The sequence below is a fragment of the Temnothorax longispinosus genome, chromosome 8, assembly GCF_030848805.1.
Source record: "Temnothorax longispinosus isolate EJ_2023e chromosome 8, Tlon_JGU_v1, whole genome shotgun sequence".
In the NCBI taxonomy this organism is placed as follows: Eukaryota; Metazoa; Arthropoda; class Insecta; order Hymenoptera; family Formicidae; genus Temnothorax; species Temnothorax longispinosus.
In genome coordinates, this window is record NC_092365.1 from 6,661,209 (window position 1) to 6,677,887 (window position 16,679).

At 35.1% G+C, this 16,679-nt stretch overlaps 3 long non-coding RNA genes across 6 annotated transcripts; 2 read left to right on the top strand and 1 right to left on the bottom strand.

Annotated features, from left to right (window-relative positions):
- The first annotated feature begins 32 nt into the window (after window positions 1–32).
- Window positions 33–9,943, top strand: LOC139817962 (uncharacterized). 2 transcript variants are annotated; one of them, XR_011733344.1, is made up of 5 exons: window positions 33–658; window positions 8,091–8,311; window positions 8,612–8,771; window positions 9,205–9,441; window positions 9,676–9,943. It is a non-coding gene; the product is annotated as an uncharacterized lncRNA (long non-coding RNA). The 2 variants fall into 2 exon arrangements; XR_011733345.1 differs by having other exon boundaries at window positions 9,205–9,408.
- LOC139817963 (uncharacterized) lies at window positions 658–6,893 on the bottom strand. Of its 3 annotated transcripts, none has more exons than XR_011733348.1 (4): window positions 6,218–6,893; window positions 1,878–2,005; window positions 1,651–1,748; window positions 658–1,575 (listed from the first exon to the last, which is right to left on the bottom strand). It is a non-coding gene; the product is annotated as an uncharacterized lncRNA (long non-coding RNA). The 3 variants fall into 3 exon arrangements; XR_011733347.1 differs by lacking the exon at window positions 6,218–6,893 and adding an exon at window positions 2,101–2,841; XR_011733346.1 differs by lacking the exon at window positions 6,218–6,893 and having other exon boundaries at window positions 1,878–2,841.
- A 131-nt stretch (window positions 9,944–10,074) lies between the features above and the next one.
- Window positions 10,075–15,575, top strand: LOC139817906 (uncharacterized). Its single transcript, XR_011733332.1, has 5 exons — window positions 10,075–10,315; window positions 11,715–11,933; window positions 12,884–13,076; window positions 13,309–14,539; window positions 14,625–15,575. It is a non-coding gene; the product is annotated as an uncharacterized lncRNA (long non-coding RNA).
- The last annotated feature ends 1,104 nt before the right edge of the window (window positions 15,576–16,679 follow it).

The window sequence follows — 16,679 nt, forward strand, 5'->3', positions numbered from 1 at the left end:
GATAACTTATTAAAGAAGCAATCAACATTGTTCAAAATTAGCGCGTTCTCGAAGATATCGACTCGTTTGTCAAATCGATAGCGTAGCGGCGACCACGGTGCCGGAAGCTAGGAGCGCGCTACCGATTCTCTTTTGTCGTGACCGGTCCGAACTTGCGACGCGACGAGCCGCGTTCCGCGCCATTCGCTCAAGGTCTGAGATACAGTACGCACGTTTCGAGATCGTGGTTCTTTTGCTCGATTATTAGTAAGATTCGTTCGAATCAGCGTAATCCCGATAAAGTGCGATCGAGTTAGATCGTTCGGTCGTATACATTAATGGTACGAGGCGTGATTCTAATATACGGAAGAACATTCTGCTCGGAAAGTGTCGCATAAAGCAGCGCCTTTGCATAATTACTTTAGAAGTACCGGCCTCGCGCCCGCGTTAACACGCGTGGTGTGATCCTCGAGATCACGACCAGATTGATTCCTGCGTACGTGCGATTTCCGTGATTATTACAGCCTGAGAGAAAGAGAAAGAGAAAGCGAGAATATTCCAGCCGACGCACGAGGGAAGAGGGATGCGAGTGCTTAATAAGAAGGACGAATTACGCTAGCTCTCGAGAATTGCATCCCTGGTTAATGTCGCCTATGATGATCGAGCTGAGTTCTTCAACGTTGAGTATTTCGTTTCCCTTTCTTTCCGTGTTTCGGATAAGCGTGAACCACGCCATTACGGGCTCTTAGAAGCTCTTCTGATTACATCGGATAACGCTGTCTAACGAAGATATCTATTGCTAGTAAGATCGCAATATCGATAAGCCGCGCTTCGGTTTACATCAATTGTACACGCGTTAATTGTATTTCTACCGAATTTCGCGTTGTTTTTGACTCGAGACGCTTCGTTGTGTTTACGTCGGTACGGTAAAACCACCTTGAAATTTGATACCTCATTGTTTAGCCCGTCACGCGGGTCTCTTACGTTCCAGTAGCAAAAGGAAAGATTCTCGGAAGTAGCATTACATGTTATACCAAATTCTATAACGTTCTATAAATATTCATTTATATTTCTTAGTTTCGACATTACGTTGCGCATTATTCAAAGAATTAGTTTAAGTTTTCGTTGCGAGATAGAAAAGTAATGCGATTTGCGATCACGACACATACAGTGTCTTCAAGAGGCAATAATAACATAATTATTGCCAACCTTTATATTATATTTAATTTGCTCTTATTTTTTAGGATATAATGATGATTATTATTCTACTTTAATTTGAAATGTGATATTATTCTATGTGTTTGCCATTTATATTGATTACTATTGTATGCTTTATTAATATTGTGTCTCTGCTCATCAGGAAGAGCTTTTGTAAATATACTGAGATAACTAAATCCCTGTTGCTCGTTCACCTCAGTTACATTTCACTGCTTGTATCCATTCTATTTTAAACAACATTTATTTTGCAATGCGAATCCCACTCGGTCCTTCCCCATGTCAAACACGATCTAGTACCCCGACCAATAAATACATCGCCCACACCACATATCGATCACGGAAGCCGATAATGCACTTTGATATATCGTCTTCTGTAAGCTATGAAACATTAAATATAGCATGATATTTCTATTCTAAACAATTTAAACTTTTATATAACAATATTTTCTTTACCTTCAAAACGTAATCTTCACCGGTGAGTCGATCCTGAACGTCTTACCACACATGACGAAATTGATATCGGGTAAATTAGAAATGTCGTCACAGTTCACCTTTAAACGAAGATAATGTTAGTAATCTATGTTAATAATCCGTAATATATCAAACATTATTAATTTAGTTCAATAATTTATTTAAGATAATTGTGAAAGCTGCCATTGCAGAAAGAAATAATCAATTACTCGATCAACAACACCCATCTCTCTCAAGATCTGCGATAGCCCGCGGTGGTCCACCTATCATAGAGAAGCCCGTGTCGACGATAGCTTGACAGTCTTCCGAGCAAGAGATGTAATTTTCTACTTGAATCCTACAGTGGGATAGCATTACCAATTAGCTAACATATAATCCACGGTTAACATACGTCTAATTTAGAAAAATAATTTGCGGGTAACATTCACATACGTAAACTCGCCCACGTAATGGGAAGGATTGGTCTCACCCAATAGCAGTTCACCGTCGGAATGTGAGTCCTCGTAATTTCTGTATAGGTTGTATATTTTTTACATTGCATGGAAAGACAAAGTATGTAATTTAAAAAATAGTATTAAACACACGTGAGGCATACGGAAAGATACATAATACCGATTTAGATAGAAGCTAAAAATTGGTGTGACCATTCCTTGATCAATCACCCTGCCGAAAATGTTCGATTAAAACCGATTAAAAGAAAGTCATCCGAATTGATCGGGATATCTGCTCCGAAAATACGGTATTAAAACCGATTGAAAATAGTCAAATCGAATTTAGTACGCTTCAGGCGGATTTGATATACATCCATTTAAATCCGAAATTATACGATTTCATAAGCTATAATTAAATCGGTTTTAATGCGATGTGAATCTGTCGGAGGATGACAAAAGTAATCCGTTGCAATCCGAAATTCTATTTTACGAACATTTAAATCGGTTTTAATGCGCTGTGAATCTGTCGGAGGATAACAATAAAAGTAATCCGTTGCTATTCGAAATTTCACGATTTTGCGGATTACATCGCGATAGACAATTAAATCTGTTTTAATGCAATTGAATTAGCTAGAATTTACCATAGTCAATCCATAGGCAAAAATAATGTCTTTTAATAAAAAATGTTATCATTTCGCAGATAAAAAGTAAATCGATTTTATGTAGTGTGAGTAGGGTTTGCTGTTATCATGAGTCACAATAAAGCTATTTAAAATCAATCTTTATTTTTTTCTCAACTGCATAATATTTACAAAAAGAAATACAATTAAGCGTTAACCTTCAAGTGGTTATTGTTTATTTAGGTATTAACTCTTAATATGAGTGTATTGTTTGCAGTTTTTAATCAATTTTCAAACTTTAAGCAATACAAACAATTAAAATTGAAAATAAAATCTTCAAAATAAACAAATAAGTATCGAAGCTAGTGGACAGATATTGGCGATTGTGGCGTCGATTTCTTCCTGATTGACAGGGTGAGCTTCTGCTTTGGGGGCCAACTTCCTATTACGAAATCTTTAATCATCTTCCAGATGGAAGGGGGGTAGGTGTTTTGAAGTCAAGAGAGTTACAGTATGCTTTCCATCCCTCTCGTTTGGCGGTTCTCAGGATTCTTCTGGTATCAGTTACTTGCTTGCGATAGGTCTGGAAATTAGCAATAGAGGGTCTCTTCCTATATGTTTTACACGCAATTTTTCTTGCCCGAACGGCCGCAGTGCAGTCCTCATTCCATCATGGAGAGAGAGAGGATTTATTGTCAGGGTTATTGAGATTGCTGTATAGATCTGATTGTGAGTTGTTTACCGGAGGAGAGAAAACGTTTATGCACTCTTGTAAACGGGAGGTGAAAACTTTGTATTGATCCAAAGGTTCATTATTCGAGATTTCAAGCACTCTATATCATTCGCACTCATCTCGAGCATACAGGTCAATTGTTTGAATTGCTCACTAGAGAATTTACATTTATGGGAGAAAATATTCTTTGTTTTGAGCTTAAAGTTAACAGCAATCTCAATTGGCCTGTGGTCACTGGTCACTACCGTGGGTATCATCCAGAATTCTAACTTCCAACAAGGTAGTAAAGCTGGAGGAAGCTATGACTAAGTCAATTAGAGAGGGAGTGATGCCAGGAGGGGGAATAAAGATCGGCGTCATAGGGTTAAGAAGGATGAAAGGAAATCGATCAAACAAGTCCATGATTACCTTACCAGCCGGATTAGGCACCGGGGCGCCCCAAAAAGAGTGGTGAGCACCAATAATTAAGATCACCAATGAGGAGTGAATACAAGAAAGAGTTTGCCAAGTTAAAGAATTTAGACCAAGAATTTTTGAAGCACGGACCTCCCGGGTGCCGGTAGACACCAAACAGCGCCGTGCTGACGCCGTTGATAAAAATTTTTGCTCCGATAGCCTCGATGCTTGCATCTAAGTTTAGTATATAATTAAGGTTAATAGACGAGAAGGTGATATTTTGACGGATGAGCATGGCGACTCCACGCCGACCCACCTCTGAATCGTTTCTTATAACGTTGAAGCCAAAGAAGGAAAAGGAATGTTGCGGTTTTAGAAGGGTTTCTGAAAGAAAGATTATGTCGTATTTTTCACGAAATTTCTCGATATCGGGTCTTTTATGTACCGCTCTCCTGCAGTTCCAGTGGAGTATGCTAAATTTGGAAATGTTAGGCCGCATCTACAAGCCAAAAAAGCATTTTACTACGGTGCAGATCTGAAGCACCGTTTCATAAAGTTGCGTTTCTTTGATAGCAGGGAAGAATTCAGGCACTTTGTAAACTAAGTCGATTATGATTTTGATAAGAGGTGTGAAGCTTTCTCGGGTGATATTAAAATATATGGAGGGGTATTTTGACTGATTTTCCTCGCTGGAATTACCGAAAGCCAAATATAGGAACTTTATCCGCGTTGGTTCGACCGCGAGCAGAATTTAGACAGGCCTCGTGGGCCTCTTTAAGCTTTTGTTGTCAAAAGAAAGACGATTGATCAGAATTTCTGCGACTTGAATCTTTAGGGGAGAGCTATTGCGCAGGATGCCCGCGTATGTGAGCGAGAATACCGAGGGGGAACTATGTAACGGGGGGATGGAAAAAAGTTGAATCTGATATTCTTTGCCGCTTGGCTTGGGTTGGACGCAAGCGAAGGGAAAGAGTCAGGAGAATATAAATCTGGGAGAAGAGAATAATTGTTTTCAAGTCTGTTGCGCTCCTCCAGGTATGGAATGTTTTCCTTGACCGCGATGGTGGCAATTCGTTTCTGTTTGACAAAGACTGGACATTGTGAGGACGTGGGGAGATGTTCTCCTTTGCAATTGATACATTGAGGCGGTAGTTGTGCTCTGGGACAGTCCTCTTTTTATCGTGGGCGAGCTGCGCACATCGGTTGCAACGCGCTTTGCTGCGGCATTCCGCACCAATATGGCCGTAGCGGAAACAAGAGAAACAGATTTGTACTTGCGGTACATATGGCTCGACTTCGAGTTTAGTTTTGTAAATAGAAATTTCCGCGGGCAGAAACTGACCTTCGAACTTTATCATTACGGTTTTTGAAAGTTCGAACTTGTTTTCTCCGTCTTTATTGACGCGTCGGTTAAGGCGATGAACCGATATTATTTTTCCCGAAGATTCGATTTCTTTTGCAAGCTCGTCGTCGTTGAAACAAAGGGGAATGCCACGCACGAGCGCAACACGCATGATTTTAAAGGAAGGGATAAATGCTATAAGATTGTGTTTTTTAAGTATCGGATTATCGTTAGCCGCCTGATACGTGGAAAGTTGAGCTCTGATTTTGTTGTTGCCAATAGTACGCATCTCCTCAATTTCTTCACCGAGCGATCCGCTTATAATTTTAGAAATCAGTAAATAATCAGGGGTGGCATTTGATTCCGCCTATTGAAATTGCACAAGAAATGGAGGGAGGTCAGTGGATGAATAACGATTGGCTTCCCTTCGGTATTTTTTTAGAAGCGGAAGTAGCAGCAGGAGTGGAATTTACCTGAGTTTTGGCTTTACTTCCCCTCGGGGGGGTTACATCCTCGGTACGGCGCTTGACGCCCCTTCTATTGTCGGTTAATATATCGCAATCCATGCTATCGGTATGAATCGTGGGCAAAACGGGTGATTTATCTACGCGACAATCTATATTTTCGATGTTCAGCCTATCCGGGGAATATTATTATCTTTACAAAGGTTATTGGCCTCGTCGTGAATTCGGTATGCTTCAGAAATCTCCTGAGAGATTTTATCTAAAATGGCTATATTTTTTGGTAACGATCTTCGTCGTTCGGACGCGACGAAGATACGACAGTCTTCCGGATTCCCGGAATTGTATTTTCTGTTTCTACGCTTTCCCCCCATTTCTAGATCTGAATCAGAATCTTTATTATGATATTATGACCGAATTGATTGAGTCGGTATCGCAATCCGACGATCTTTCACGGTCGCGAGACTGAGAGCGAGATCGAATTACATTCGCCTCGGTACGGTCCGCAGGCAAGGGGGACGTTTGAGCCTCGATGTTGAGGCTCGAATTGAAATTGTTAAACTCACTTATGGGCACAGAAATCCTTTTTCGTTCTTGATCAGTTTCGCCGGCCTCGGGATTGCACGTGGCGGAAGCCGCACGCATTTCCCTGGCGGACACTGCAACGTATCGGTATATTTACACGCACACTACAAGTCAGACGATAGATAAGAAAACTAAAAAAGGTCCGTAAAACGGGTATTAAAAGTCTAAAAGCAACTAATATACTCAATAACACACTACTAAAAGCCCGTGCGACACAAGGAATAAGGTCGATCGGCAAATAAACGCACATGTACACTGCGCAGGGACACGGGAGAGAGGGAACGTCCGCTCGCTACCGTGGCTCAAGCGCGAATCTCCTTATTCAACACACCAAATGCCTGAAAACATCAAATAGCTTGTGTTATTTGGGTGGTCGATATTTCGACCACCTCCGCCCTCTAAAGGTTAAAGTAAGTGTGCTAAATAATGTAAATAAGAGAGTATGTAAGTATGAAACTTACAATTAGCTACATAATATTTACCTTACCATGCACTAACTTGAATCTTTGAAACGGTTGCTTTAAAGATTTTGTGTCGCAGCTCCATTTCTGCAAGCACAGGATTCTTCTTTATTGTATTTTCGTGACTGCTGCAAGGTTTTTGTATACGTACACAGTCTAAAACTTTTATGTGCAGCAAATGTTGTCATGAGTCGACCGTAGAATCGAAAATAAAACTAATTTTTTAATGTCTTTTCGTTTTTCATACGCAATTGGTGCCTGCAGTCTTCGTTATCGTCCATACTTTAATTCTGGACAAAAAATTTTTAATTTGGTGAAATCAATCAAAAGATTTGTGTGTCTGAAAATATCGCGGTAAAACAGACCTGTCTCCAGCATCCCCTTAAAGAGTTGATGAGCGGTCTGTAAATGCGTACATACATAGCATAAATGCCGTCGTTTAATGGGGACGGTTTTACTATAACGTGTACTCTTATATTTTTGTTTATGTTTTGCGCCTTAGATTTAGCATTATTGTTTTAAGCTGCGGTCCACTTGACGCTACAAATGCTTTGAAGCGTTCTTCCTCTCCTTCTTTCTTTATTGAAAGAAAGGAGAAGAGAAATGCTTCGAAGCATTTGTAGCACCAAGTGGACCGCAGCCTTGGTATAAGAGAAAAGTGTGTTTGAAAAATTCATATGCACATGTTACGCGTCTCCCCGAATTCAGCCAAAAACATACGGATCAGTATAACGAGTAGCCCTAGAGCAGGTGCTCTGTATGTATGTGTAAGAATCGGTGAGCACTTCTTTATCGACGCTGATCGAGTTCGCCTGCGGCTCCAGCATCCCCTTAATACGTCATTTCATGACAACATCCAACAACATCTTCGTCTCACATCACTTTAATTTATTATTTTTAGTAAAGGCTCGCTCTCTCTCGCTCCCACTCTCTCAATCCGTTTAAGCTCAGATTACTATAAAATAGGTAAAAAAGCCCTGTTTCACAAAATATCTCGTAAATATATGTATAGATACGCGCGATGACGCTATCGAGTTTTTCGGCGACAACAGATAAGACGCGATGACTCATAGGCCGGTATTTTTCGGCTCACTTTTACTTTTAGGAGATTAAACGGCTGATTTATAGAGGCCGTAACCGTTAACTTCTGCCGGAACCGGTAAAGATCAACATTGCGATTTCAATGCTTTAGTTTATACTGAGTTTCAGTAACTGGTAATTTATGCCATAAATATAATATGATTCAACTTTATTCTGATTTATAGAGGTCGTAACTGTTAACGTGTGCCGGAAAAGATAAAATTTAACACTGATTTCGATATTTTTATATTAAAGTCTTGAAAACTTGTGATTTATGCCATAACTGTAAAGTTAACTCAATTTCAACTTTCAGTGAATACGACAAACGGATCAGACACGTATCGTGGGATGACGTGTGATTCCGTGCTACGTGAGCGACTATCGGAAGGGTCAGTAGAAACAGTGCTGCTCACTTTTCGCATTTTTAATCAAGAAATTTACAATCATTCTTCAGGAATATACAATCGATCCCTTGTTAAATGATCAATATAAAAACAGGCAAGCAAGCAAACGAGCAAGCGCAACGTATCATAGGTATGACAGGATTCATAACCTTCCATCACGCCAACTTTAGCGGTTAATTTCTTCTTTTAGAGCCACGAGCGATACTTTTTTCTTTTCAAACCTTTGTTTTTAGGCGAAATACGTTGTTGGTTGAATATAAATTTCATCAAAATTAGTGAGAAAACCCGTACCTGCGCTATTATCAAAGTCTATAGTTTACTTCACATATGTACATACAAACAATATTTTATTTTAGTACCGTACTAGTAGTAAATATTGGAACGCAACTAAAGTGAAAGAAAATTTTATATAATTACGTTCATCTTTCAGGTACGAATAAAAAATATGGAGATAATAAATAAAGACATTTAATTAATTACCTTGGTCGAAAGATTTCCACAGTTATATGATAAGAAAAATGTAAACTATAAGGATCGAATAGCTGTGGAGAATGCGTGGCTATTTATAAGCGGAGAATTAAAAATACCAGGTAAGTATAATACACATAATATAATTATAAGTTAGAGAATCATATATTAAGTTAATATACTTTATTTATTTCATTGTAAAATTATAAAATCTTACATACCTTTTTATCATATTTTTATATATTCTTATTACATTTAGTTTAAAGATAATCAAACCAGGACTTTTGTTTTTACACAAAGAAATAATAGGACGCAAAACTTGACTTTGTACTACTTAGTAATATAGGAATATAATGAAAGATATATAGAAATATATATGCTACACACGGCTCTGTAACTTAAAATTCTGTAACTTACTAAAAAAATAAAACCTATTAATTAACTATATATATAGTTAATTATATAGGATTCTGTAAGTAAAAAAGTTAGACTTAATAATGATACATATGTAAATATATATATATTTTTTTGCATTTGACATCTGACCGACCACAGCCGAACATGTGTCTCTCGAGGAGCGTTTCTACGAGGTTGAAGGATATTCAACCTCAGTCCCTCCTAACCAGTGACTGCAATGTGTGGACAAGGTAGAGACGGATTCTTTCTCGATCGACTCAGGGAAGGCTCGAATTAATAACTAGACACGATGATACGTCGACGAGCTGTGATCGGACTTGAAACGACGATTGTATTGACGATGTAAGCGAATGGCGGTTGAATTAATGTAAGGGGGTATGTAATTTGATTTTTGTTAGCAAATGGCGTTTTTATTATTGTAGGGGGGTATGTTTCAAATTTTAACGACTATTTGATATATTGAAGAAGGCCACAGTTATGGCCGAAACGTTTGTCATTACTTTGTTCGAAATATACACGATAGCATAAACAACCTGCTGGTTCGCAAGCCCTTTGTTTGATTATTGTTATTCCAAGCGAACACTATATACTAATTGTTTTTTCTTTTAGTCGTTGATTGTACTGCTCGATGGTTGTCATTACGCAATAGATTTTCTAAGGAAAGAAATAAAAAGATACTTTCAGCAGTTAAGCAAACAGAATGGCCATTAATGAAGTATTTAACATTTTTACATCCGTGGTGAAGAAACGACAAACATTTGGTAATATTACAATAGAAGAGGAATCCAAACTCTTCGGAAATACAGGATGTTGATACTTATGAAAAAAATTCACAAAGTATGACCGAAAATGACGATTGTACCGATTACGAGTTTTTAAATAATCAGGTAAATTGACTAAATTGAACTTTCTATATTTTCTAATGTGAATTTATATGATTTTAAAGTTGTTGAACGAATATTGCTTTTTATAAATAACTATATTAATATTGTAACCATTTTGCAGATACTTGTACCGATGTACCAAACGAATCTTATCTATTGTAACTTGGAAGAATCTTTATCAATCTCAGATATTTTAAGCAAAAATACATTAGTTACAGAAAGACCCACAACACCTAACGTATCGACATTTAAAGAGATTGCAATACCGAGGCCATCTACGCCAGAAAAACCTATAACACACAATACATCTACACCAAATAGATTTAGTCTAAAAAGAAAATCTTTGCCTGTTGAAGAACAGTTAGGTAATGCTGTTGATGTTTTAAAAGTTATGTTACTAAGAAAAATATCGTACATGCAGAAGATGAGTCCTTAAAATATTTTTGTGACTTTTTGTATGGAGATTTAAAGATTCTCAATAAAAAAGATTTAATTTCATGTAAAATTGACATTATGCAAGTAATTTCAAAGTATACAAATTAAATTTTTTTACATTTTCAAATTTTAAACAGATTAAATCCAAGTTCAGTTGTAAACAGTTTGTTTATAATTTCTAATGTCTTTCTACATTCAAATGTCTAGAAATTACAGATATAGAAGTAATAAAGAAGTTTAATTTTGAATACACGTTATTTGATCAAATACTGAAACTTCATATACAATCAATTTCTTTGATTTTTTATTTTATGGTATTTTATACGAACAAACAAAAATAATACATTTAAGTTTACTATTCGGATACATGGTTTTATTTAATAATCCATAGTTTATTACACAGTAAATATATATATATATATATATATATATATATATATATATATATATATCTATTTGTTATTTAGCATATATAAGAATATAACATATTTTAAACAAGTGTTTTATATTAATAAACATTAAGTATCATATTAAAAAAACAGATATTTTATATTAAAAATTTTGTTTTATGTTTAAAAAACCTCAAAAGAGAGTAAGAAGCTTTACATGTAACAATAATATTAATGATAATTCTGAAAGGAATATATGGGCATAAAATTTTTTTGTAATATTTATCAGAATATGCGATAAAACCATTTTTGTTTATCGCATATTCATTTTATTTTGCATAGAAGGTAAAGATGAAAGGCGATTCAAAATCTGGTTCAAAATTAATGAGCAAGAACCTATAATGATTCCAGGATTGAAAATAAATGTGTACGCGCGAGTAAAAAGTAATAATGTTCAAATAAATTTAATTTAAACCGTATATTCAATATTTTAGCAAAAATATTTTAAAACAAAAAAATTTTGTTATAGGTAATGATAAAGATGCCCACAATTTTTTTATAAAGTGCGTGGAATCTGGAAAAATCATGAATGATGAGCCTATAGAAGTATTGTTTAAATCGATAGATTATGTGGACTAGTAAATATAATTACGTCTGGTATACTAGATATATTCTATAATCTATAATAAAGGACGGCGCTGATTAGATTGACTTTACTCAATAATTACTGCTTTATTAAGCGTTATAGAAAAAAATGCTTCAGAACTTTTCGATTCAATTTTTGATAGAGAATGGCGCTATGTAATTAGTGGGCGCTCTTTAAAAAACATCCTACATTTATTTATATATTTCTTTCAACGTGGCTGTTGGGTTAATATTATCATCGCTTATTATTTACTTTATTTAGTGACATATATATAAATATTTATATAATTTACAGGTGATGGAGGTTTAGAACCTTGGCTAATGACACCTATCACAAATGCACCAGAGGAAAGCGCAGAAGCACGATACACACAATGTCATTGTTCTGCTAGAAATTGTGTTGAACTTCTGTTCAATTATGTTAAAGGGTTGTTTCAGTCATCAGTGGATTGAGAGATATCACTTAAAAAAAAAACGCGTAGATAGTCATAGACTTCACGCGGGACGATCATCGGTAAGGAGAATAACCCTAAGCAGAGCCAGCCGAAAAACCAGCTGAGAAGTGCATTTCTTGCCGAGCTCTGGATTAGACCCAACTTTATACGCAATCAAAGGTTCATATACCAAGTTTACAAAAACAAAGCTTCCTCTGCGACATAGAGGCCGGAAGCTTTGTTTTTGTAAACTTTGTATATAAACCTTTGATTGCGTATAAAGTTGGGTCTAATCAACTAAATTTAAAAGTAATATATATAAAATAAAGGTAGAAAAAAGTGTGCAAATTAGAAACTTGCACATTGCTTTTTCTTCATTACACATCGCTACCATTGCTCCTATTTTATTTCGCTCCTAAAGCTTTCTTTATAAGGAAGCCAAACTAATAAATACTATAAATAATTATGCATCAAATAAAATACAAGCTGCCTCATAAAGGAGCTTTATGAGCGAAACAAAATAGGTGCAGTGGTAGCGATCTGTAATGAAGAGAAAGCAATGTGCAGCGTTTTACAAAAACTCCCGTTAAAGATTCATAAGTTTTATTACATTTTTTATTTGTCTAGTACTTTTTAATTTATCTAGTACTTGCCATTATTGTTTGTTTTTTAAAGTTCTCTAAATGTAATATGTTTCGTTATTTTGTAAATTCTTTTATGTATTAAAGTTTTCCGGAATGTTTGTTTAAAAAAGGTTCGGGCCTTATTATAATACCATATTTTAATAAAAAGCCCAAAGTAATCTTTATTTTAAGTTGTCTATAGAATGTTTATTTGAGAAAAAATTGTTTTTCTATTTAGAATAAAGTAAACTTTAATACCTACAAAACCTTTTTATTATAATTTATTAATTGACAGAAATAACTTATTTTTAAATAAGGTAGGGTTTATTTGCCTTTTAGTACGTAATAGTTCTGTAAGAAAAACTAAAAATTGAAAGTAAAATATAATAATTATTACCGTTTTTCAGCTCTCAGAGGAGAAACGCGAGGTAGCGAGGATTACCGTGCGAGCGAAAGAGGCGAAGATTTTTCGGCAGATCGAGGGCGACGATTTTGACGAAGAGGCTTTCTTCAATGATGCGCAACAAATACCATTAAAATTTGAATAAAAGGAAAAATTTAATTGCAAGAAGAAGAAAAAGATGTAGAAAATACATATAGGTATACTTTGACGGAAGAGTATTTCATACGTTTTTCTACAATAAACATCTTAATTAAAAAAAATATTTTATATATTACAAATCAGGAAATAATATTGCAGATATACTAAAACTATACATAAGATATATAATAAATGTGTACTTACTACTAAGCCCTATTGGAGTTGATATATTTGACGTATTTGTTTTTAATGATTCTAACTTTGTTTTTAACGACGTTGTAATGTTCGTAGATGCACTATTATTAGAGGAAAGGCCAAAGCACATGACATGGCGTAGCGATCTACGAGGATCGTAGTCGTGGACGTAAGTAACGCACAAGCTTTGACATAGTGCGTTATGTCGTATGGAGGTACCAGCATGTGTATGAAGTTAGCATATCAATTGTCAGCATATAAAAAAAAAGTAAAGTTCTCTTTGCATACAACCGAGTTCTATAGTTCCTGATAAATTTTAACAATAGTTCTGGTCATTTAACATAAATAAACGAAAGTTGAGAAATGATATGCTAACTTCCCGTAAAGTCAGCATATCATATAATTTTTTCGAAATTTACTCCAATGAATTTTATAGTTTTTGACGAGTTCTATAGTTATATAATATAGTTCTGACCATTAACTATCTCTAAATAATTATTAACAATTATTATCAGCATATCACTCGTATTAGAGTACGATAGTTCCGTACTGTTCAACTACCTTTAGAACACTTAGGATATTTTGATGTTTACAGACTGTTTCTACTATGGCATAAATCCCGCTCGCTAAAAATGCCGAATATCTGAAACAGGTGGAATATACAACATATCAAGCTGAACAAAGAATACAAGAGCTATGCCAGTGGTCAGAACTGTACGGAACTATCGTCAGGGAGTTTAGAACTATTGTTTAAAATCTCGAACGAGCCGAGAACTTGTCGCAGAAGCATAGCATATCACTCTAGTATGAGTGATATGCTGATAAATAATTGTTAATAATTATTTAAAGGTAGCCAGTGGTCAGAACTGTACGGAACTATCGTCAGGGGGTTTAGAATTATTGTTTAAAATCTCGAACGAGCCGAGAACTTATCGCAGAAGCATAGCATATCACTGTAGTACGAGTGATATGCTGATAATAATTGTTAATAATTATTTAGAGATAGTTAATAGTCAGAACTATGTTATAGAACTATAGAACTCGTCAAAAACTATAAAATTCATTGGAGTAAATTTCGAAAAAATTATACGATATGCTGACTTCGCGGGAAGTTAGCATATCATTTCTCAACTTCCGTTTATTTATGTTAAATGACCAGAACTATTGTTAAAATTTATCAGGAACTATAGAACTCGGTTGTATGCAAAGAGAACTCTACTTTTTTTTATATGCTGACAATTGATATGCTAAATTGCTAACTTCGCATACATAAGATACAAGCTGTTATTGATGCTGGCATTTGCAGACGTCTCAAAGAACTTCTCATGTATGTTAAAATTTATATAAGATTTATTATGTAAGATTAATTTTATGTAAATGTGGATTATAACAATTGATGAAAATGTTTTCAGGCATGAACAAAATAACGTTATAAGCGCGGCTTTTCGTGCTGTAGGTAACATAGTTACTGGAGATGATGTGCAAACGCAAGTTGTATTAAGGGGATCCTAAAGTGAAGGCTGAACTTCCTCGACGTCGGTAATGTCAACATTTCTAATTCTGTTTTCTTGTCATATATCTATATCTGTCCTTGTCTAACGAGAGGCATCTGTCTTTGTTCGATTACTGCGCCATCTCTTGCCACACGCAATATTGCTTATCCTGTCAACCTGAATGTGCTTTTGCACATATAAAAGTTATATAAAGTAATCTTTTTTTCTAGGTTTTCAATCTTAGATCTAATTGCACGATATTGTTCTTAAATGTTGTCCCTAGGTCATGCCGGTCTAATTTTGTGGATATTTATCGTGGAATTTTTGTACAAAGCAAATATTGTCGTCACGTATACCAAAAATTAACAAAAATATTAATTTTTTTTTGTTTTCGATATAAATTGACCACCATGACCTAGATTTTGATGCGTACTTTAATTCTAGACAAGAATTTTGCATTTCTATAAAGTCAATTAAAAGATTAGTGCTAAGAAAAAAAGCCGGTATTACAGACGGCTTTAGGATCCCCTTAAGGGGATCCTGCAGCCGTATGATTTACCGACATTATCGTTTTTCGATGGATCTTTTAATTGGCTTTACAGAATTGCAAGTTTTTGGTCTAGAATTAAAGTACGCACAAAAATCTAGGGCAGAAAACGCGATTTTATATCAAAAACGCCAAAAAATTAAAAATGTTACTTATTGGGGCATATACACAGCTGTCACCTGACGACAATATTTGCTTAAAACAAAAATTCTACAGTTTATACGTACATAATGTTTATCATCCACCCTTGGGAAAACATGTAGGAATAATATCGTGTAAGTAGAAGTAAGATTCAATGCGTACAAAAAAAGATCCATCTAATGATTATTTTAGTAATGCAAATACGGATGCAAATGACAAGAAGAGCAGCAACAGTAGTTGCCGGATCTTGCGTAAGATGGCAAGCAATCGAAAAAAGGACAGATGTCATTTCGTTAGACAAAGACAGATATAGAGAAAACAAAATTGGAAAGGTTGACATTATCGACATCGAGGAAGTTCGCCAGTCACTGCAGAATCCCCTTAAATTTATATTTGCTAATAGAAACGTTAATAAATTTAAAAAGAGATGATTGACGATTACGATGATTAATTGATTTTACACAAATCAAGATTTGATAATACATTTCTTATGGGAATGTTTTATATTTTGTAATTTTGTCTTTGTCTTGAAAATAAAAAAACGAAACACACACACACACACTGTATATTGAATTACTTAATTTGCTTCATCGGAAATAATAAATTTTAATGACATCCTGTATTATATATGCTGCGGACAGTTATGATTTTACTTTCACTCCAATGCGCTTTCGAACAACGTTTCAATTAAATTTTGCATACCTTATTTTATTTATTTTCAATTACTGTAATATAAAAAAATGTTAAAGCTTTATATTAAATGTTATTTGTTAATCAATGTAAAAATATTATACTTAATTGTAAATAATATTATGCATTAACTAACTTTAGATTGCAAATTTGCACAATTTCATAAAAAATAAACATGTTATTATTCTAAATTTTCTCAATGCAACAATTGATGACACAATAAAACAATCCTGTTGTATTACTTCAAAATTACAAAATATAAAACATTCCCATAAGAAATGTATTATCAAATCTTGATTTGTGTAAAATCAAGTAATCATCGTAATCGTCAATCATCTCTTTTTAAATTTATTAACGTTTCTATTAGCAAATATAAATTTAAAGGGATCCTGCAGTGATAGACGAACTTTTTCGATGTCGATAATGTCAACCTTTCTAATTTTGTTTTCCCTATATCTGTCTTTGTCTTAAGGCTGGTCTACAATGAGATGTATCGTTAGATCATAGTCGTAAGTCATAAGCAGAGAGAAACCTGAGAGCGGTCACCGGGATCATTCCGTTCCAGCGGACGTATACTGACGCGCCGCCTGAGAAAG